General features: G+C 39.5%; 1 protein-coding gene across 1 annotated transcript in view; it reads right to left on the reverse strand.

The window, feature by feature from the left end:
- Positions 1-19,238, reverse strand: part of PDE7B (phosphodiesterase 7B) — a 233,502-nt gene that overhangs the window by 92,100 nt on the left and 122,164 nt on the right. The gene's annotated exons all lie outside the window — the stretch shown is intronic.

The raw sequence follows: 19,238 nt of genomic DNA on the forward strand, positions 1-19,238 counted from the left end.
CCGTCCCGTCCCCGCGGCGACGGCGCTGCCGTGCGGGCAGGGGGAGGCTGCTGCGCTCTGCGTGCGGCGGTGCCGTCGGGGGGCCCCCCCGCGCCTGCCTCCTCGCCGTCGCCGGGCTCGCGGCGAAGCCGCAGGGGGGTTTTGGCCTCTTAGTCAAGCCCCGCGGTAACCTCGGCTGCCCTTCGGCCGGGCGGGAAATCGCGGTGATTCACCCCTGGCGCCCACTGCGAGAGGAGCGAATCAGGGCAGCGCCGAGTTTGGGGGCGCCGTGCAATCCTACTGACCCGCTCCACGTTCAGCTTCCAGCCTGAGGAGAAGCGACCAAAGCCAGCACGGAGAAGGGCAGCAGAGAGGCCAGGGCTTGGCGGGTCAGGGAGGAAGCAGCTGCTGAGATTGCGGCTTTGGGGAGGGTGTCGGGGTCTCCCCTGTGACCTCATTATTTTGGCTGCAAAACTCCACCTGAATGGGTTCATGTCAGGACACTGCTCGGTGGCAGTGATCACCCACAGACTGCAATGAGAAGACAATTATTCATCACTAATCTTTAAAAACAAGACCAAGCAGCCTGGGTGAGTGCTCTGTCACATACAGAAATGAGGCGGTGTGCGTGAGCTGTGGAGCCTTCAGAGGCAAACAGGCCACGGGAGCACTCCCACGAGGTGCTCACCACCTCTAGACAGACACTGCAAGAGCACCCATTCCCTTTCGCTTCTGCCCCTGAATAGGAGCATGCCTTGTGTTGTCTGGCATTTTTATTTTGCTTTTATACAATATATCTCTTTTTGTCTGTATTCCTGTTGATACTGGTTTATCATTCAGCCATTGGTTTACTGAATATACAGCTAAGGGCTTCAGGGTGCTTTACACAGCATTTAGCATTCAGTAAAATTGCAGAAGACTTACTTAGCAGGATTTTAGTAGGTATTATAGTATTTCCTTGTATGCATAGTTAATAGATTTGTTTTCTCCAGGTTACATTCAATGTCCTGCCTTTTCTCCAGATGGAAAAATAAACTGGCAAACAAACAGGATCTTCCTTCACAGAGGAAGAGGATCCAAGGGAATGTACTGAAAGTTAACACCTTATGTATAAAAAGCAGAATGCACAAACTTTTCCTCCTCATGCCAACATTAGTAGGGGCAGCGTGATATTTCCACTGTTGTAGCATCCTCTGCCATGTTTATCTTAATGTTCCCACCTCAAACTGGTGACCGTGATGGTCTTCAAAAACTAGCCTTATTTTGACTGTAGGCTGTAGTGTATTGTTAGCATACTGCACTTTCAGGTGGCTCTGTCTTGAAAATAGTGAAATGCTTCCTAAGTATTATACCATTGTTGTTGTACTGTTATTTTGTAGAGTTCTTAACATCAGGATATCCTGACTCTTGGAACAAAGGGGTTAAGAGCAAAGAAAACAAACAGATGATACACAGTAATGCAGCACAAGCATTAACACATTCATACAATGCACGGTTATAATTCTATGAAAAAGGCAAAATTTATTGGTTTTATGTTCATATGGCTTCTTATGACTGTTTTAGGTTTCTCTTACTGGTCCATGTTGTGCAATTACTTTTTAAAGCAGTGTTGTCCTGTTACAGAAGGATAAACTAGGCAGCTGAAGTACAAAAAACACAGAAGAACTAGGCAAGTTAAGTCCAAACTACTTTATTTTGTTTCTGAGCTAAAAGGAGTTCCATTAACTTTTTTTTTTCAATTGTTGTTTTTCACTTTTTTTTAACCTCTGAACTTCCTGCTCCCAGCTGGGACAAAGAGCAGAAGTGCCAAAATACTGTGGAAGAAAGGCTGTCCTTGTGACATTTCCAGCTTCATCAGATGCAAAAAACCACCAGAAATCTCGTAAGGGAATGCCCAGCTCAATTTTTAGATGAATGGCTGAACATTTAGGTACCTAACCAAACTTAACCACCAGATCTCTTGAGAGTAGCAATGAGCAATCTTCTGAGTTTTCAAACTCTACACTATCTCTTTATATCCTTAAAACTGGGGAAAGTTTTGTGCCTGCAATTAGGCCGCTTAGATATGTACCTGATTTGTGGATAGGAGCAGGGAGTCAGAATCCAAGCATGCTTCATCTGGTTCTGGTACTTATTTTCACCTACAGCTGTAAAAATGCAGAACATGAGACCTATCAAAAACACATTGTTCTTGTTAGAGTTTTATTATTTTAAGAATCTGTACAATAAATGTAACAGACTATGTATTTTTGCTGGGGAAACTAGTGTCAGATAAAAACAACTGCTCTAGATAGCCTATAGTTTCTTTCTTCCTGCCTTCTGGTCAGTTAAAGGATCACCAATTGTGACTAAAAAAATAAATTGTATAAAAATGTTGCCTGGCATTAATGGGTATAACTGTAAATTAACAGATTCTTACTAAACTTGTGCCTCAAAATTATACTAGATGCCAGGGTTTACTTATCCTTAATTCATCCAAGATTTTTGCTATGATTCAACTTTCCTTTTGTCTCACTGACTTCAGTTGTGCTGTGATGATTTACCCAACTTGAAGATGTGACCTCAACATAACACTTTTCATTGCACTTAAACATAACATACTCCTACAAGAACTGTACCCAACTATTTGCAACTGCATTTTAAACAGTCCGAGAACAAGCTCAGTCCACCTAAAACTTCTCTTTTGCATTCTCAATTCCTGCCAGGTTTGAAGGAAATCTTTGAACAAAGATGGATCACTTCATGGCTAACTGCATTTCTCTATGACTCCAAGTCAAAGAAGCTTAAGCGGTTACAACAGAAATATAAATGTAACAGCTTTGGCCCTGTTCATCCTGAGCAGCAATGCCAACAAATGGGCAAACTGAGTCAGTTCGGAAAACTTGACAAGGTAGTGCATATTTTCACAGGTAGACATGAGAACTGAAGAAGATTTGAGGAAAGGAATATGGTGGTGGGRGAAAAGGGAAGGGAGCAAGCTGACAGATTAATAGCTGCTGCTTCATAATTGGTGTCTCTTAAAAAGTTTTCCTTGTTTGCTTATTCACTCCAAAGTTATGTACTAAGAGCAGCAGCAGCAGAATTGCCTGCCAGATGGTAGAGGAAGTGTCTCGTGTATCTTTCCAGTCTACTGAAGCCTGCGGGGCTTTCATTAACCCACTGCTCTGGTTTTCACTGCAAGTCCCTTTCTTCCCCTTCTTTCTTTTCCTTCCTTCAAAGAAAAAGGAGGGAGGGGGAAAGAGAAGAAAAGAGAAGAAAAGAGAAGAAAAGAAAAAAGAAAAGAAAAGAAAAGAAAAGAAAAGAAAAGAAAAGAAAAGAAAAGAGAAAAGAAAAGAACAGCCATGGTTTAACTGGCAATAGCACCATTCTTTTGGCTTTGAGCTACCCGGGCCTGTGCCAAATATACTGTCTCCAGCAGCTCTCCCACAACAAATCAGTCCAGACACACAAAAGCTGTAAAAAAAGAATAGTGAAGAAAGATCCTTCATTCCTCCCCTCCCCCCCACACACTTTATTCCTTTTGCTTCCCTCCCCAAACTTTCTTCCCCAGCAATGACCTCCTCCCACTTGCCAGGACTGTAAGTGATACTGGAACCTCCACTCTGCAACTGTGCTGACGGCTTCTCTGGAGTACAGACTGCTTTGCCCTGCTGTATTAGCAGAGCAGTGTAAAAGAGAAGGTATATTCTATTATTCCTGTTACTTCTATCTGAGTAGCAGATTCATTACTAGTGGAAATTTTCTCTATTCTTTCAGCTAATCCACACCACTAGGCTGTGTCAGAACTTAGTTACAGTACATTCCCAAATAGATACCTGAAAAGATCTGATATTACCTATTTATACAGTACATTTTATTTTAAAAACTGCCTGGAAAAAGACTACCAAATTTTTCAAAAGTGATTAGCAAGTATAAACTGCTCCAAACTTACAGATCAGTTTCAAAGACTATAAAAAGATACTAATTTTTAGAAAGTGTAAAGCACTTGTCTTTAGATGGCACTCATTACTGAAATCATCTTAAATCAGTAGTAACTTACGAAAACTGTGCCTTTGCCTCTATCCYAAGGGTTTCAGATTCATACAGAAACAGTATGATGGACAACTGCCTAAGGTCAAAACCAAGTGATGATACCATCAATGGGGATTAAGGTTTGAAGGCTTCAGGGATGTGATGTGAGTTTAAGAAACAAGAAAAGATTGGGAATTGTGGGAGGCAGTTCTTACACATAAAGTAAAAAAAAAAAGATGCATATTTGCAGGGCAGCCTGAAAGGGGCAATGGAGAAAATAAGAATGTGGGTAACACGGGCATTTAGGAAGGATGAGGGAACAGAATACGATGGAAGAAACAAAAGTAGGCAGACTTATGCAGGTCTTAGAAGAATGTTTCAAAAGGCTTACTTGAAGGTTTATTTCACTGCTTTAAAAAGCCTACTACTATTTTCTTATTCTTTACTCTATATTCCTCCCATTCCATATGTCTATTATTTTTTATTCTGTTCTTACTAATAAAAACAGTTAGTCTTAGTTTTCTCTATTATTGCTGTTACTTTATTATATACGAACATTTTTTGTATTTATTTGTGGATAGTTACTATGTTATTGCTCTGGACTGCACATACTAAATTCTCTTAACTCTACCTCAGAACTTTTTTCTCCCAACCCTGACATCATTTTAATATTTTTACTATGAATTCTCAACAATTTACTTGCATCTTTTTCTTTTTTCAATGCAGATTCAGGGTACCTGGTAAATTTTGTATCTGCTACCATCCCAATGTCAAGAGTAGTGAAATGAATTTGTAAGGGGATGGTGGGATGCACTATTGGTTGTTGCCCTAGCCGCTTGCAGCTTTATTCTGCAAGAGGCTCACCTACTGGGAATTGTTAAAAATCTAATCAGCAGAGAGTGGCAATGGTGTTGTATGGGTTCATGGTTATCCTATGGTTATTGGACTGGATCAGACTCCTTGGAAAGAGGTTCTTGAAATGGAAGAGGGAGGATTACTGGAGTTCTGCAGAGCAAGAAGTCAATTCCTTTTTCATTTTTCTTAGCACATATAAGATAGCACATTTTTATGATTAACAATTTGTATTACTAACTAAGCAAAAATGCTTGTGGTAAAGGAATAAACAGAAGTCCGTAACTAATTGGAAACAGTGAGGTTGTGTAATTTTTCCATTGCTTGCTTTGGAAAATTAAAAGTTCAGCATACTCAGTCTGATGCTTAAAATCTCCCACAGTACATGGTGAAATTTTATGTGACTTTAAGGCAAATAACAGAGATAACAAATAAGAGAGTCATCTCACCTTAATAAAAATAATAAGCTGTTAATCTTCATTTATTCTGATTTTTGCTGAAGGAGAAATAAGAACGGAATTGCCAGCATTACAGTTAACTCTATTCCACAATGTGTCTGATGAACTCCATTATGTTATCTACTTCCTGAATTCTTACATGCAAGCAAGATTTACCTGAGCCAAGGTAAAGCCATGACATATAAAAAAAGAAACCTTTTGCCATCCCTAAAGAATGCTGTTATGCAGTGATCACTGCAACAGTTTTGCAATGGATGCTTAATAATGAACTACTGTATCAGAGTGGGAGGTTAAGCACTCTCCATCTAATTGAAAGTGTTCGTAGAATTTAGGTAGGCAGAAAGTAACAGCCTATTATACAAGCTAGTGAAAATGCTAGTCAACATCTTCATGGAATAATCCCATAACAAGAATAACTGCAGCCTCCAGTAGGATGTATTTGCTTTTAGTGAATATGTACAAAAAACAATGAGTGGAAAAAAGGGACTAACTGGATGAAAAACACATATCCCTCAAACTTATAATTAATATAAAGTAACTGAATAATCTCAATGAATTCAAAAGGATTACTCTTGTTTTTAAAGCTGAGCGTTGGCATACATATTTTCTCAACTGGGGCATAAGTATCTAAAAATTATGGCAGTAGTTTGAAAGATGGGAGATATGCCACATTTGAAAAGTTTCTTCTTTCACTGGTTACCTTAATGAGACAGTACTAGTGGCTGTGTAGCCTAGGGTATCCTTGCCACTTACAGTATATTGAAAAACATTAGCAACTATGATTTTGTCTTTTCCTGTCTTTTGATGTTATAAATTAAAGTGAGTAGCCTACAAAATCTTTCTAGAGCTTTGGAAAGTGAAAAGAAGCTGTGGGTTGTCAATCTCCTTTGTAGTAACAGATCAGAATTATGCTGGTGACAAAAACACAGCTAGTGCTGCTGTCTGTTCTGTGCTTCTCTTTTTTTGGAAGCAGTAGCAAGCAGTGAAGCAATAGAATATACATTCAGAAAGACCTTTTACTCATTTACCACTAACTTCAGAATGATGATCACTCTTCCTCTAGCACACTGCATTAAGTGATATCTAGATTAAAATATTGTCAAAGAAAGCATAGTACAGTAAGAATAAAAGGGACATAAATATAGTGATAAATGTAGAAGAAGAATAAAGCTTGCTCCTTCACTTGTAAATCAGATATTACAAAATTTGATTACTTCATTTTTCCTTTTAGCTTTCAAAATAGAGAGGAAACCATTTTTTGACTCAGAAAAGCAGCACTGTTTAAAATAAAATTAATATATATTTCTCAGCTTTTTAAACTTGTTAAATATTTGATGGCCGCATATATTAAAATTGCAAAGTATCCATTCCTTGTTTGTCTTCAGTTTGTATCTGGTGACTTTAATAATTAATRGCAAATTTATCTCTGTGCATAATCCCATTTAGACCCTATGATGAGCATTAGGATGACATAGATTAGGGGTAGACCATGTGCAAACCCAAATAAAAAAATATTCCTATTTGCAATGCAAGAGTAAACTAAAACAGCTGAATTACAATTTGCCCAGCTCTATGTGGACTTGTTACTAGCAGTGATTAAATATTTGATACTTAGGTCAGGTTGAATACCTAAGCCACTAAAATTTAGCACAACAAATACAGATGTGTATTTCAGATAAAATATCTATTGTAGTCAAGAGTACCATTTTTACATTCATGTGCATGCTATAATCATACTTTGTGTTTCTATACTCTGTCTGCACATCTGTTTCCCAAAGATGTGCATACTCCCACGCTGAGGCTATTTGCCCTCTCACGGAAGGTGCTTTTGGCTTCCCTTCCCTCTTGCATCTTGTCAGTGGGCAGCATGTAGACTTTGCTGCGGGGACGGGCAGGACGTACAGCTGGGAAGTCGTGGGAAAGTTCTGGCAGTGATGCACAAACATATTAGTGAATAAACTAGGCTCCCTCTGACCCAGATTCTCATGACTGCAGGATCAGGCCATATTTACTGTAATCACCCTTTTAACATGTCTTGCAAATGCCTTACTGTAAATGTAGCTCCAGTGATATTAGCAGCTTTGGAGCTCCGGTGTCATCCGCATGCTGGCATTTTATTACTATGCTATCAAATCTCATTAATGATTACGCAAACACATGTTGGTTCTTTTTCTTCACCAGAGCTCCCATTCCAAATATAGTCTTGATAATGCTACAGAAAGGAAAAGCTCAGAGTAAACAATCTAGGAGGAAAAAGCTATCAATAACTAGTTAATGGCATCCACTAGATCTGCAGATGGAAAGGAGGCTTTCTGGAATAACTGTTTCTCTCAGACTTATTTGGACAGTCTGCTATCAGTAATGTCGTTCCAGCTGTAGTATGCTTTCCAAGATATCCTGACCATATGTAAAACCATAAATGTTTTCCAGTGTTTTGTAAGATATCTGTTATGATTTTGTTCGATCCAGGCAATCACACATCATTTTGCAGGGCTTTGCACAGCTCCTATCATAGACGAATACATTTAGATACATGATACTTGTAAAATACCATATTTTTTAAAAAATCCCATATTGATCAAAAGACTAGTAAAAGAAGAAAGCAGTCAGGTTATTTTGATAAGATGGCCATGAAAATCCTGTACTGYATACAGATTTCTTTTCTGGACTTTAGCCACACATCAAAATGTAAGCTTTGGACACACTATTGACATCCAAAAGCACCTCCCTCCATTAGTAGTAAAGGGATTTCATAAATTTTTAAGTGAGAGAGTCAAGAAGAAATTTCTGTCTCCCTTAAACTATCTGTTCAATACTTTCCAGGCCACTGCACTTGCCTGTGCTTGATGTACTTTTGTGAGATTTGCAACATCATATGTCAATTAAAGGATATCACTGGTTACTTCATCTCACAATTTTGAAATTTATGGGYTACTCTCTTCAGCCTGCCCTCTGCTGACAGAGACCCTCTAGTAACTTCAAAAAACGCAAACTTTTCAGCCACATTAGGGCAGGACAGGAGATACAGCTAGATGTCCGAGTGACTGTTCCCACACACATCTTCTGCCACCCGCGGTGCTGTTCTAAAGATGCCTAATTCAGATGGCAAACTCAGATTCGTAGAACGACAGGCCCTGGGTTGTCTCTATAAGCATGGACCTGGCAACATGTCACCGTTTTTGAAGCTTGCAAAATACTGATGACACTCAGAGCAGCTGACTGAAAGAGCTCGCTGTGTGTCTCCAGAGGCCAAAGAAAGAAAATGTCAGTGCTCAAGGGGTGGAACGGCCCGGGACAACTGCGCTCCCAATTCAGTACGCACTTTCCATATAGCTCCATTCATGGTCTTGAGTGTTTTGAAAAAATACAAGTGGAGACACTACAGAGTGCTTGTTACTGTGCCCTGGAATCAGTGCTCTATTCTATCTTCTTGCTCGTGTTGGCTTGTTTTTACTGGAATATTATGCATATACTAAATAACTCAAGTAATACAGTTTCTATTACTTTTATCAGGAACTTCTTAGGCACTTCAGTGAAAGCCGTTATGTTAGTTTAGCATAGTTTTTTGCTGTTATTTTAAAAGCACAATATCAATGTTCAAGTAATACCAGATGAAACTGTTTTCAGCCACCATTAGCTCTGGCTTTTCAGAAGGGAAAGAAATCCTCCAATATTTCCAACTTCAACTGGAACGTTGGCACAGGAAACAATTTAGTAGGGCTAGCATGCAAGGAAGTGATGTAACTTTTACCAGATTGTGTGACTACGTGGAAAAAAAATCAAACATTAGTTGGCCTATCACCCTATTAAACCACTAGTTTCCTGTGCTGATGAACTGGAAAATTAACTGCACCTCCTTTGCTGACATTTGCCATCTACATCAGCCGTTCTTTTAACACCTAAATCTCAGATTTCCAACTATGCCGTCATATTTGCATGTATAACTCCAATAGGAAATGCTTAGTTAAGTCTCATTTTGCATGAATATATACTTCCTTTTTTAGTCACAGCATAAACAGAAGTGCATGTTCATCTAGGACTGCCTGCTGATTCCTTATTATTTTCTTTTAAAAAACACAGTTCCTTAGTTCAGTATACAATTGCTAATATAATAAAAACAGCAGTAACAGGAGCAAGTCAGAAAGTGGAATTTCTTTCATGAAAACTTCAAGCTTTGTTGTTACTAGAAATTAGAAGTAAAACCAAAACATCCTTCAGAAGGAATATAAAAATATGCATTAAATCACGTCAGAGAAAATATTTTTTTCATTTTGATTTAACAAGCATTCTCTTGAGATAACTTTAAAACATTGCACTACTATAACACAGAAGATGTAACAGATACTTTTATCTGATATTTGAATAACATTTAAATAAATGTTATTAACATCAAAACAGATTAAAAAAAGGATAGAGTAAAAAAATGATCAGAAAAGGTCAGAATGTAATGCTGGTTGTTTTCTCAACAAAATGAGAAATAAGAAGCAACTTTTCCTTATAAAAAAAATGTTAATTAAAATAATTTTTTTCAGAAAAAAAAAAAACCCTGCATTTTCTGATGCAAAATTACTCCACTGAAAAATTTCAGCTCACTTTAGCAATCTTACTGAATATTTTGTATCTGACAGTATGTGGAAGCAGGAGCACCGGCAATGGAGCACTGGACAATGTGAATGCAAGAGTGTGTATTTGGGTAAGAGATGGCTGGCTTGCAGGTGTGCTGTGCATGGCATAGAAGAGATAGGAAGATGGCAATCTCTGTAACACTCTGAAATAACTTTGAACCAACTGTAGTAAAAACCCAGCCTTAGCAGCTCTGCAATTAATCCCCTTTCCTCCAGCAGGGGACCAATGGAAAGTGATGCACCATGGCAGAGGTTTCCCTCTTCAACCTGTTTTAAATTATGGAGAGATAAATGGGAGGGAACAAAAGATAAAAGAGAACTATATGCATTCAGTGATTGCTAGCTATTTAACAGTTAATTACTTTTTTTTATGAAAAAGATAACAAAACGAAACAAAAGGAGCAGACATTAAGCAGGTGATAATTGGCCTATATAAAATGAAAATTATTAGTTTTGTAGATTATATATTTAAATCTTAAAGGTAAATAGAAGTTTTATTTGATATGTACATCATTTTAGGTTATTTTAATTATTTTCCTACAGCATAAAACCAAATATAACTCTCACAGTTGCCTTTTTTCTTCATTACTAAATGCCAATATACCTCAGTGTGTGTGCAGGGTACAAATCAGTTTGGATTAGAACAAATTGTTAAAGGATGTCTGTGTGGTGGGAATCTCATTTTACTAGATGTTATACAGACTGCCCCTAATTCTCATTAAAATGCAAAAGTGAATAGGTCAACGTAATAACAAGAGACTAGGAAGCAAGGGAGACTTTTACATTGCCAACTTTAGACATCTAGCTTGGCTGCTAACTGAAATAGAGAATGAGACAGTCAACAAGGGTACAGTTCAAAGTACCCAAATTAGTCTTCTACTCTGAATCACTGCATCACAGGGCCTCTGACTCTAAGAGGAGCCATGGGAAAATAGCTAGAWAATTTAGCCAGCCAAATTTAGTGCTGATATTTGGGGAGGCTGCTTGCACCCTAAATTACAATGATGCATGCTGGAGTAGCATTTGGCACAGACTGAATGCACTAAATTAAAACAATTGTTGTTTAACAATTGTTTAGCAGAACTCATCACATCTTTGGCAGAAATTCAAACAACTAAACTCTCCTTCTTTTTGTTTTGAGGTTCAAAATGTTCCACTGCTTTCTAAATAAATAAATATCGGAATCAGCTTTGCTCCTCAGTCGCTGCTGAGATCAGAAGTGGAAGGATGAGAACAGAGAGGAAAGTGTTATCCTTCTGTTATTTCCAAGCAAGARGATATCATGGGAAAATTCTGATCTTAGGTTTTCTGTCTGAATTCCAATATGTTAAGATAAATTGAAATAAACATTCAGAATTTTAAATATCTATTTGAATGAAATGGACTCACCGAAGCTTTTGATGTTTGCCTGTTACCTACTTAAAAATATCTGCAATATTTCTTGAAAAGTATGGATTCTACAAATGTAGGCTTTGAAGAAGCTCTATGAAACAGCAATGGTAACAGTTATATGAATATTCATAACTTAGGAGAATAATTAAAACAATCTTGTTTTCAGTAGTTTTTACAATATATATTCTTATTTATGGTGGTTCACTTTATTAACGGCATTCACTCTTTCCCTGTCTCCTTTATACAGTCCTTATGGGAAAATTAAGGACAATGAACTGTGCTTTTGCAATGGTCTTACATCTGTACAGATGTCAGCCCAAGAGTACCAAAAAAATCTGCCACACGGTGCACTGTCTTAACAGGTAGCCTACTCCTTTTCTGAGCAGATATGAATTCAGCTCCCTGGTCTACTGCATGTTGCCTGCGCAGTACTAAGAAATAGGTTTCAATCTCTTTGCCTGTATCTAAACTACCAAAACTCAGAGTTCTTCCTAGTTCCTGTGTTAGGAATGTGAGAGAACTCAGTGCTGCGATGAGATCTGGAGCCTACTTCTCTTTTCTCTCTTGTCCCTTGAAGTCTGTGGGCAGAAGACCACGCATATAAACTGCAAAAGCATCACAGTGCACCAGATAATGTTGGTTGATTAGTGAACCAGGACTAGGTGGTTTGCGGTGTCTTATACCCGCCACATTGTATAGCTGTAACTGTTCTATCTCAGTTTCTTATGGATAATATGGGAATAATAGTACTACCTCACTTCATAGGAAGAAAGCAAACACAAATATGTTAGGGATAATAAGCCTTTAATGTACTATAATAACGGAGGTCTTATACCGCTTCTTAGATACATGTATTTTTAAGGGTCTGTTCTCAAACATGGTTATTCTGGGCTATTATGATTTATAACTATCTGGTCACCCTCAGGGCTGAAGCGTTATTGGCAAGACAGTATGAACAACAAATAGGTGCTGAAATGTAACACTGCTAGCCCCGTTCAGAAACGGTGGTGTTTTCTGCAGGGCGTTGAGTAGGAGTTCAGCACTTCAGTGACTGAGTCACGCTGTAGGTAGCCCTGGCAGCCCTGACYGACCTTGGAAAGTTCTGTATCCCCGGCTAACCTCAGGGCCTGGTGACTCAGTGAGCAGCACCCATGGGCAGGCTTCTCACCCAGCCAGGTGTGCACGGCGATTGAGGACCTGCAGGCACCACTGAAGTCCACAGCAGGTGCAGTGTTCAAGAGGTGTTAGCTATGTCCAGGTACCCTAGTCTATTTATTATCGACAGAAAGGATCTTCCATCTATAGCTGCTTTTATTCTGAAGAAGTAGTTAAAAGATTTTTTCCGTCTGCATTTGGACATGTTTTTTTCATTTATTATTTGTACTGTCCTGCCAATAGCATCTGAGCCATAAGGGTGAGAGGACAGTTGCAAATCATGGTAATAGCTATAAACTCTGCTGTTCACCCACAGCTGAAGAGTGACCAGTACTAAAAAGGAATATGGCTAATTGTATCCATGTAACAAAGCTATACTATGAGGGAAAATTTAAAGCAGTGCAGTGGTCAAAGCAATATTTTGATCAGAAATGGGCTAAGAACCAATTGTAACAATCTTTAATAGTCCCAAGTAGCCAAAGCCTCAGTTATTTTTTCCCGTATATTGTTTGTAACAAGTCATTTCCCTTAATTTAACACAGGGAAGAACGCTTACCGCATGCTGAGTGAAGGRACATGTATCTCTGAGAAAAGCTAATGCTTAAACACTTTTCAGCATGAGCTGAACTGTATGAAGAACTGCAAAACAACATGACAGAGGCAGCAGTTCCTGTCTGTGATTGTTCCACTCCAGCTGTGTGTGTCCATGGGTGGGAGGGTGATCAACCCATCCCCTCTGAAAGTAATGGTGGCTGGTGCCTGGACAGGACAATGTGCAGTAACAGAATTTGAAAAGTAGTCATTCTCAATATCTATAAGCAATTTCCATATTTTTTTTCATGTATGTTACTTTCTGCATTACATATTTGTTTCATTTTATTGTTAAATTTTGCTAAGAGTTTACATAAAACTCATCCAATTGTGGTACACTAAAAAGCATATAAATGTATTCAATCCCTTTTCATTATGAATCAGTAGATTTTAAAACCTAGAAGCCTCAGGTTTGTAAGAGGACTACTGATGTGGGTGTCCTGATTCCAGATGATCCAGTCTGAAGTATCTGAAATGATTTTCAGGCATTAATAAACAACTGCCGTCTGACTGTGAATGATATCCTCTTAATATGTTGCAAACTCGTATCATAAAATCATAGCCTGAGGTTTTACCTTATGCTGGAAAAGATATAATAGCTGAGTAAAAGGTATCATTGTTTCTTAAAGAGCCAAGTTTCCTTTTTAAATATGTGATATCACTTTTCTTGGCTGGACTAACTCTTCCCATATCATGGAATATTTTCTGCATTCATGGAGCACATCCAGTTTAGTGATTTTTCTCTCTTATACTKCGCAAAATGTCTTTTACATCTACAATGTAGTACTTTTCACTCACTCAGTACTGTACAATGTTTTGTATATTCTCTAGAAAACATCTGCCTCCACTGAAATGGATCTAATGCTCATGTATGTGGAGTATGTGTGTGTGCAGACATAGAAAGGCAAGGCAAACACTCCCACTCCCACACACACACATGCAGGACATCATAGAGAATTAAAACTATCAATATGAGGCAAAATGCAACCCCCTCTTTACTCTTCTGGATGAATTACCTGAGCATATTTTAAAAAACTAAATACTGGGAACCAGTTGCAATTAAGTGTTTTAAAAATCCCTTAATTAATTTATGATCACAGACCGCTGTTTTTAAACATGACTTATCAGTAGAATGGAATCAGAAGATTTTGAGCAGACAAGTGAAAAGTACCTTGGACTTCAGATTCTTCATACACCTGAGCCCTCTCAAATTCTTATTAATATCATTTCCCTCCTCATAGACAGTAGGATTCATTTCACCGAATTTAGATATCTACAACACTTGTTGTACTTGAGCTCGTCATCCTTGGTTCCCTCCTAGTTAACCAACAGAGAAAGCAAATGGTTCACTTGATTCGTGTGAGGTGTTTACATCACTGTGAGGTGATGTACAACGCCTGTGTCTTTCTGCTGGCAGTCAGAAAGCCTCAGATATAAACAACCTCCCTGAAGACATATAAAGGTACAAAAGAGATTATGAAGAGAAACCACGCTGCTCCCTTTGCAATGCTATATATGCCATCTGTGGAGAGAATTTACCAGTCTTGGTATTGTGTAATACGTATTCATTGTTTAGAGCCGTTTGTACTCTTCAGTCACCTCTTCCATGCCTATTATCTCCTCCTGCTTTAAAAATCCTTTTGCTTTCTTTCTTTCCTTCTCCTAGATAAAATTCCTTCTTAAGTAGTAATTTAATGGAGTAAGAGAAGACAGTCAAAGGCATCTGAATACAGAGATTTTTATTATAAAGTTCCATAATTTCCCTTGTAAAGTTACTTAGTATGTTCAATCTATGCATGAAAAAAGCATTACAAAACATGAATGAACAAGCCTAGAATCTATATAGGTCTTGATCCTTTGGCTCAGTTCCTTAAAAACTTTTTCTCACTTCACTCACCAAAAACAATCTAGAACTTCAGCCAGGGTTATCTGTTTCCATATTCAGCCTATGACAGGAAAAGAGCTTACAGACATTTAACAGCTATTCCATAACAATAAGACAACAAAGTTAAACACCATCAAAGAATTCCAGTAGAATATTATTTTTTTCCTATATGACCCTAAAGAATCAAATCTCATTTAGATAGTCCAAGTTTCAGGGGACAATTAATGACAGAAACAGTAATTACAGGAAAGGCTACCTCGGAGAGCCGGAGTTTCACATCAGTAACAAACTGTTACTGATGGATCAAGAAGATAAGACTACCTTTATGGAAAAACTGGAAAAGGGTCTAAAAACAGATATTCCTTTGTAACAATGGGAAAATATCTGGAGGAAAGCCAAAACCTCATTTATTTGTGTAGTCATTACAGAAGAAGATATTATAATGTATGGTTGCCATGCTAATTTGAAAAAGAAAAATGAGCATGCAAGAGGCTAAAAATACATCTTTAAAGGTAGCATATAACATTTGCATTAAGGTTTCTTAATGCTTGTGTGGATGGTTTGTGGATGTTTATAATGAGAAACACAAAAGTGCGTGTTAGCATATAAAAGAGAGAGTGAGCACGATAGGGAATTTGACTTCCTATCAGAAGATTCAGCAATGAATTGAACTAGGAACTCAACCTCATGAAGTTCAACAAAGGCAAGTGCAGGGTCCTGCACCTAGGGAGGAATAACCCCATGCACCAGGACAGCCTGGGGGTTGACCTGCTGGAAAGCAGCTCTGCCGAGAAGGACCTGGGAGTGCTGGTGGACACCAAGTTAAGCATGAGGCAGCAATGCGCCCTKGTGGCCAAGAAGGCCAATGGGATCCTGGGGTGCATCAGGAAGAGTGTTGCCAGCAGGTCAAGGGAGGCGATTCTCCCCCTCTACTCAGCCCTGGGGAGGCCACATCTGGAGTACTGTGTCCAGTTCTGGGCTCCCCAGTACAAGAGGGATGTGGCACTACTGGAGCAAGTCCAGCGAAGGGCYACAAAGATGATTAGGGGACTGGAGCATCTCTCTTATGAGGAAAGGCTGAGAGAGCTGGGCCTGTTTAGCCTGGAGAAGAGAAGGCTGAGAGGAGATCTTATCAACGTGTACAACTATCTGAAGGGAGGGTGTCAAGAGGATGGGGCCAGACTCTTTTCAGTGGTGCCCAGCRACAGGACGCGAGGCAATGGGCACAAACTGAAACACGGACAGTTCCATCTGAACATGAGGAAAAACTTCTTCACTGTGAGGGTGACAGAGCACTGGAACAGGTTGCCCAGAGAGGTTGTGGAGTCTCCTTCTCTGGAGATATTCAAAAGCCGCCTGGACGCGATCCTGTGCAACGTGCTCTAGGTGACCCTGCTTGAGCAGGGGGGTTGGACTAGATGATCTCCAGAGGTCCCTTCCAACCTCAACCACTCTGTGATTCTCTGTGATAGGAGATGTATATCAATTTCCTGGTGTCAAGAGATGTGAGGGAGAATGTTACTTGGATTTGCAGCTGGCTCAGGTCAGAGGAATTATTGTGTTTTGCATAACTTTGTGAGCTTTTGTATATTTGAACAAGATTTGTCCCCTGGGTACAGGAGCTACAACCTGTTGTGATGTGGTAGTCTTTTACTTCCTGGAAGCAGGAGATAGCCCACCAGATTACTAATTGCCTAAGCATACTGGAACAGATGAGCCAGCTCCCTCCTAGAAATTCCTGGATCAGCCAATGTGCGATGTGATAAACATTTCCATCACAGTTACTAGGAACAGATTAGGACTACTGGGACTCAGCTCTAACAAAATTTCAGCAGAAGGGACAGTGGAGCAGCCAGAGCACAGAAGGGAGGGCCCGAGAGGGAGGTGAGGACAGGAGTGGCAGATTCCCTAGACCTTGCAAGGCGTCCCAGTCTCTGGGCAGCCAAGGGGCAGCTGCAATTGGCAAATTAAGGCACAATTAACAATTGACCCCACCTGTATGCCAAGTGGGATTTTTATTGTACTTGTAGAGGGACATAGGTCAGCATATAGTCAGAACTTGATGGTAATGGCAGGTATGCACTACAGCTGCTCTCCGCTGGTTAGCGTTACAGCTAGAGCTTTGCATCTGCTTTGGGATGTATGTGGTTCTYGCTTTTCCCAAGTGACAACCTCATGGACTTTTGAAGTAGGAGAGTCTCAGTTTTACCCCCACCAAGAGTGCCAAGCCTGTAATTTAACAATAAACATGAAACCAGTACATCACAGATCTGTTTTAATATATACCTCTTAAAGGTATATAAAACACTTAAACTATAGGAAAGATTAAAGTGGATTCAGGAGAAAATGATTATTATTGACCACGCATTATCAACTGGATGACCGTATGCCTTTAAATCTTGGATAATTATGGTTTTCTCCAACAATATCCAATTACATGACGAATAACCTTGGCGTCTAAGGCAGGAACCTCTGATATGCGTCACTTCTTACCTCAAGAAGACTGTTTATCAGAGTTATCAGTGCTGGCTGCTGAAAAATCAGCCTGCTATTGTTACATTGTCATTCAGAGCACGCTGTCTTCCAAAACATCCGAGCAGACCTGACAGACTGATGGTTGGGAGTACTTTGACACACACTACCAGAGGGAGCTCCTGGGGAGAATAAGCCAACTGCATTCACTGCACTTCCTCCTGACTTCAGACTGTGCGATAATGTAGCAGGCAAATGCAGGGGGAGTCTCTTCTGTAAGAGACAAAGCAGCAAATACATATAGGAAATCTTCCGTGCGTATTTCTGATTTGCGCTGATTCCATGCCATGCTCCTGTTAATACCAGTAGTTGCAGAGTACATAGACAGAAATGTGTCGCACTGCAAAAGAAAAATTTTTGGTTTGCTTGCTTGCTTTTAACCTTAAACCCAGTAGGTGTCTGAAAGAGCTGAGTCTGCACATACTCAAAAGCACCTCAGTTTAGGCAGAGCTGAGAAACCACTGTCTAGTTCACACTTCCATCCTACTTGCACCCAGATATGAAAGATTCATCTACCAGAGCACCCTGGAGTTCAGAGCTGTCGGCGTTCTTGGAACATGCCAGGAGCAAGATAGGGTCATCAGAAACTCCAGTGGTGACTGTTACGAAATATGACTGGGAAAAAAAAGAGGTGCCTTTTCTTTATATAGCAGTTTAGTGTTTACATGGGTTATTCATAAAATGGGCGAGCCAGTCTCAATTTCATTGTCTGCCTGAGGGAACGCAAACCCACAGCTCACACCTCCCGACAGAATGCCTTACCTGCAGGCTGTAGGTGTGCTGAGCAGGAACAGCCAGTCTGCTCCCTGCTGGAGCTGTGCTGCTACGCAAAAAAAAAAATTCAAGGTTTATTGTGCATATGTGCGCAGGAGTGAAGTGAGTGTAATGGTTATGACACTCATTGAGGATGAGTCTACGCTTCACAAACTCGTCTTAGATTTTGTTATGTGACTTTCATGGGGACTCCTGGCTCAGAGATCACAGTGTCGAAATGTTTCCTCAGTAGCATGGGATTTTAATTGGAACAGATTATTTTGTAATTTTAAAATTTTATTTACTTTTGGCTTTTAAAAGCAGTATTAATTTTTATTTTTATTTTTTTAATTTTAACTAGTTTTTCAATAGTTCTCTGTGGATTAACTGTTGGTCAGGTGCTTGCGAGCCAGACGAAATGCAGGGGTGAGAGTCCTCAAGTGAACAGGGACGTTCATCATTAGTTTGTTCATATTCTTTTTCTAACTGGCTCATAAGCTCTATCCAGATGCTTTCATAGGCCCATTGGGACTTGAGTGGCTGTTTCAATACCTAATAACTATAGAAGACACAACCTGCTAATTGTATATTCTGGTATTGCTACTTTACTTAGCAGATACATTTTTGAATTCCCCCATGGTATTGACATTTGCACTTCTCAGACATTCCGAGACTTAGAAACACATTGATGTGGTATTTCTCCCAGGAGAAATTATAAATATCTTGTCACAACATCTTCCATTACACACTAACCAATACTGTAGGGTAGCTTTATGAAGACAGGGGAAAATGTAGACAAAAAAACTGTTCTGCCAAGACAGACACACTTGTTTTGATGGCCTGGCCTAGGGAAACCTGATTAAAAAAAAAAAAAATCTTTTTTTTTTAATTATAACCAAAGGGTAACTGGCAAGTGTTTGTGCACTAGCACTCACAGGAAAAAGCAGCCTGAAATGTGGGAGCAGGTGCCGCATTGGCCAATGTGAAAAGTTGGGAGCATGACTA

This window comes from Apteryx rowi, unplaced genomic scaffold, assembly GCF_003343035.1.
Source record: "Apteryx rowi isolate R43461 unplaced genomic scaffold, aptRow1 scaffold_716, whole genome shotgun sequence".
NCBI classification, from domain to species: domain Eukaryota; kingdom Metazoa; phylum Chordata; class Aves; order Apterygiformes; family Apterygidae; genus Apteryx; species Apteryx rowi.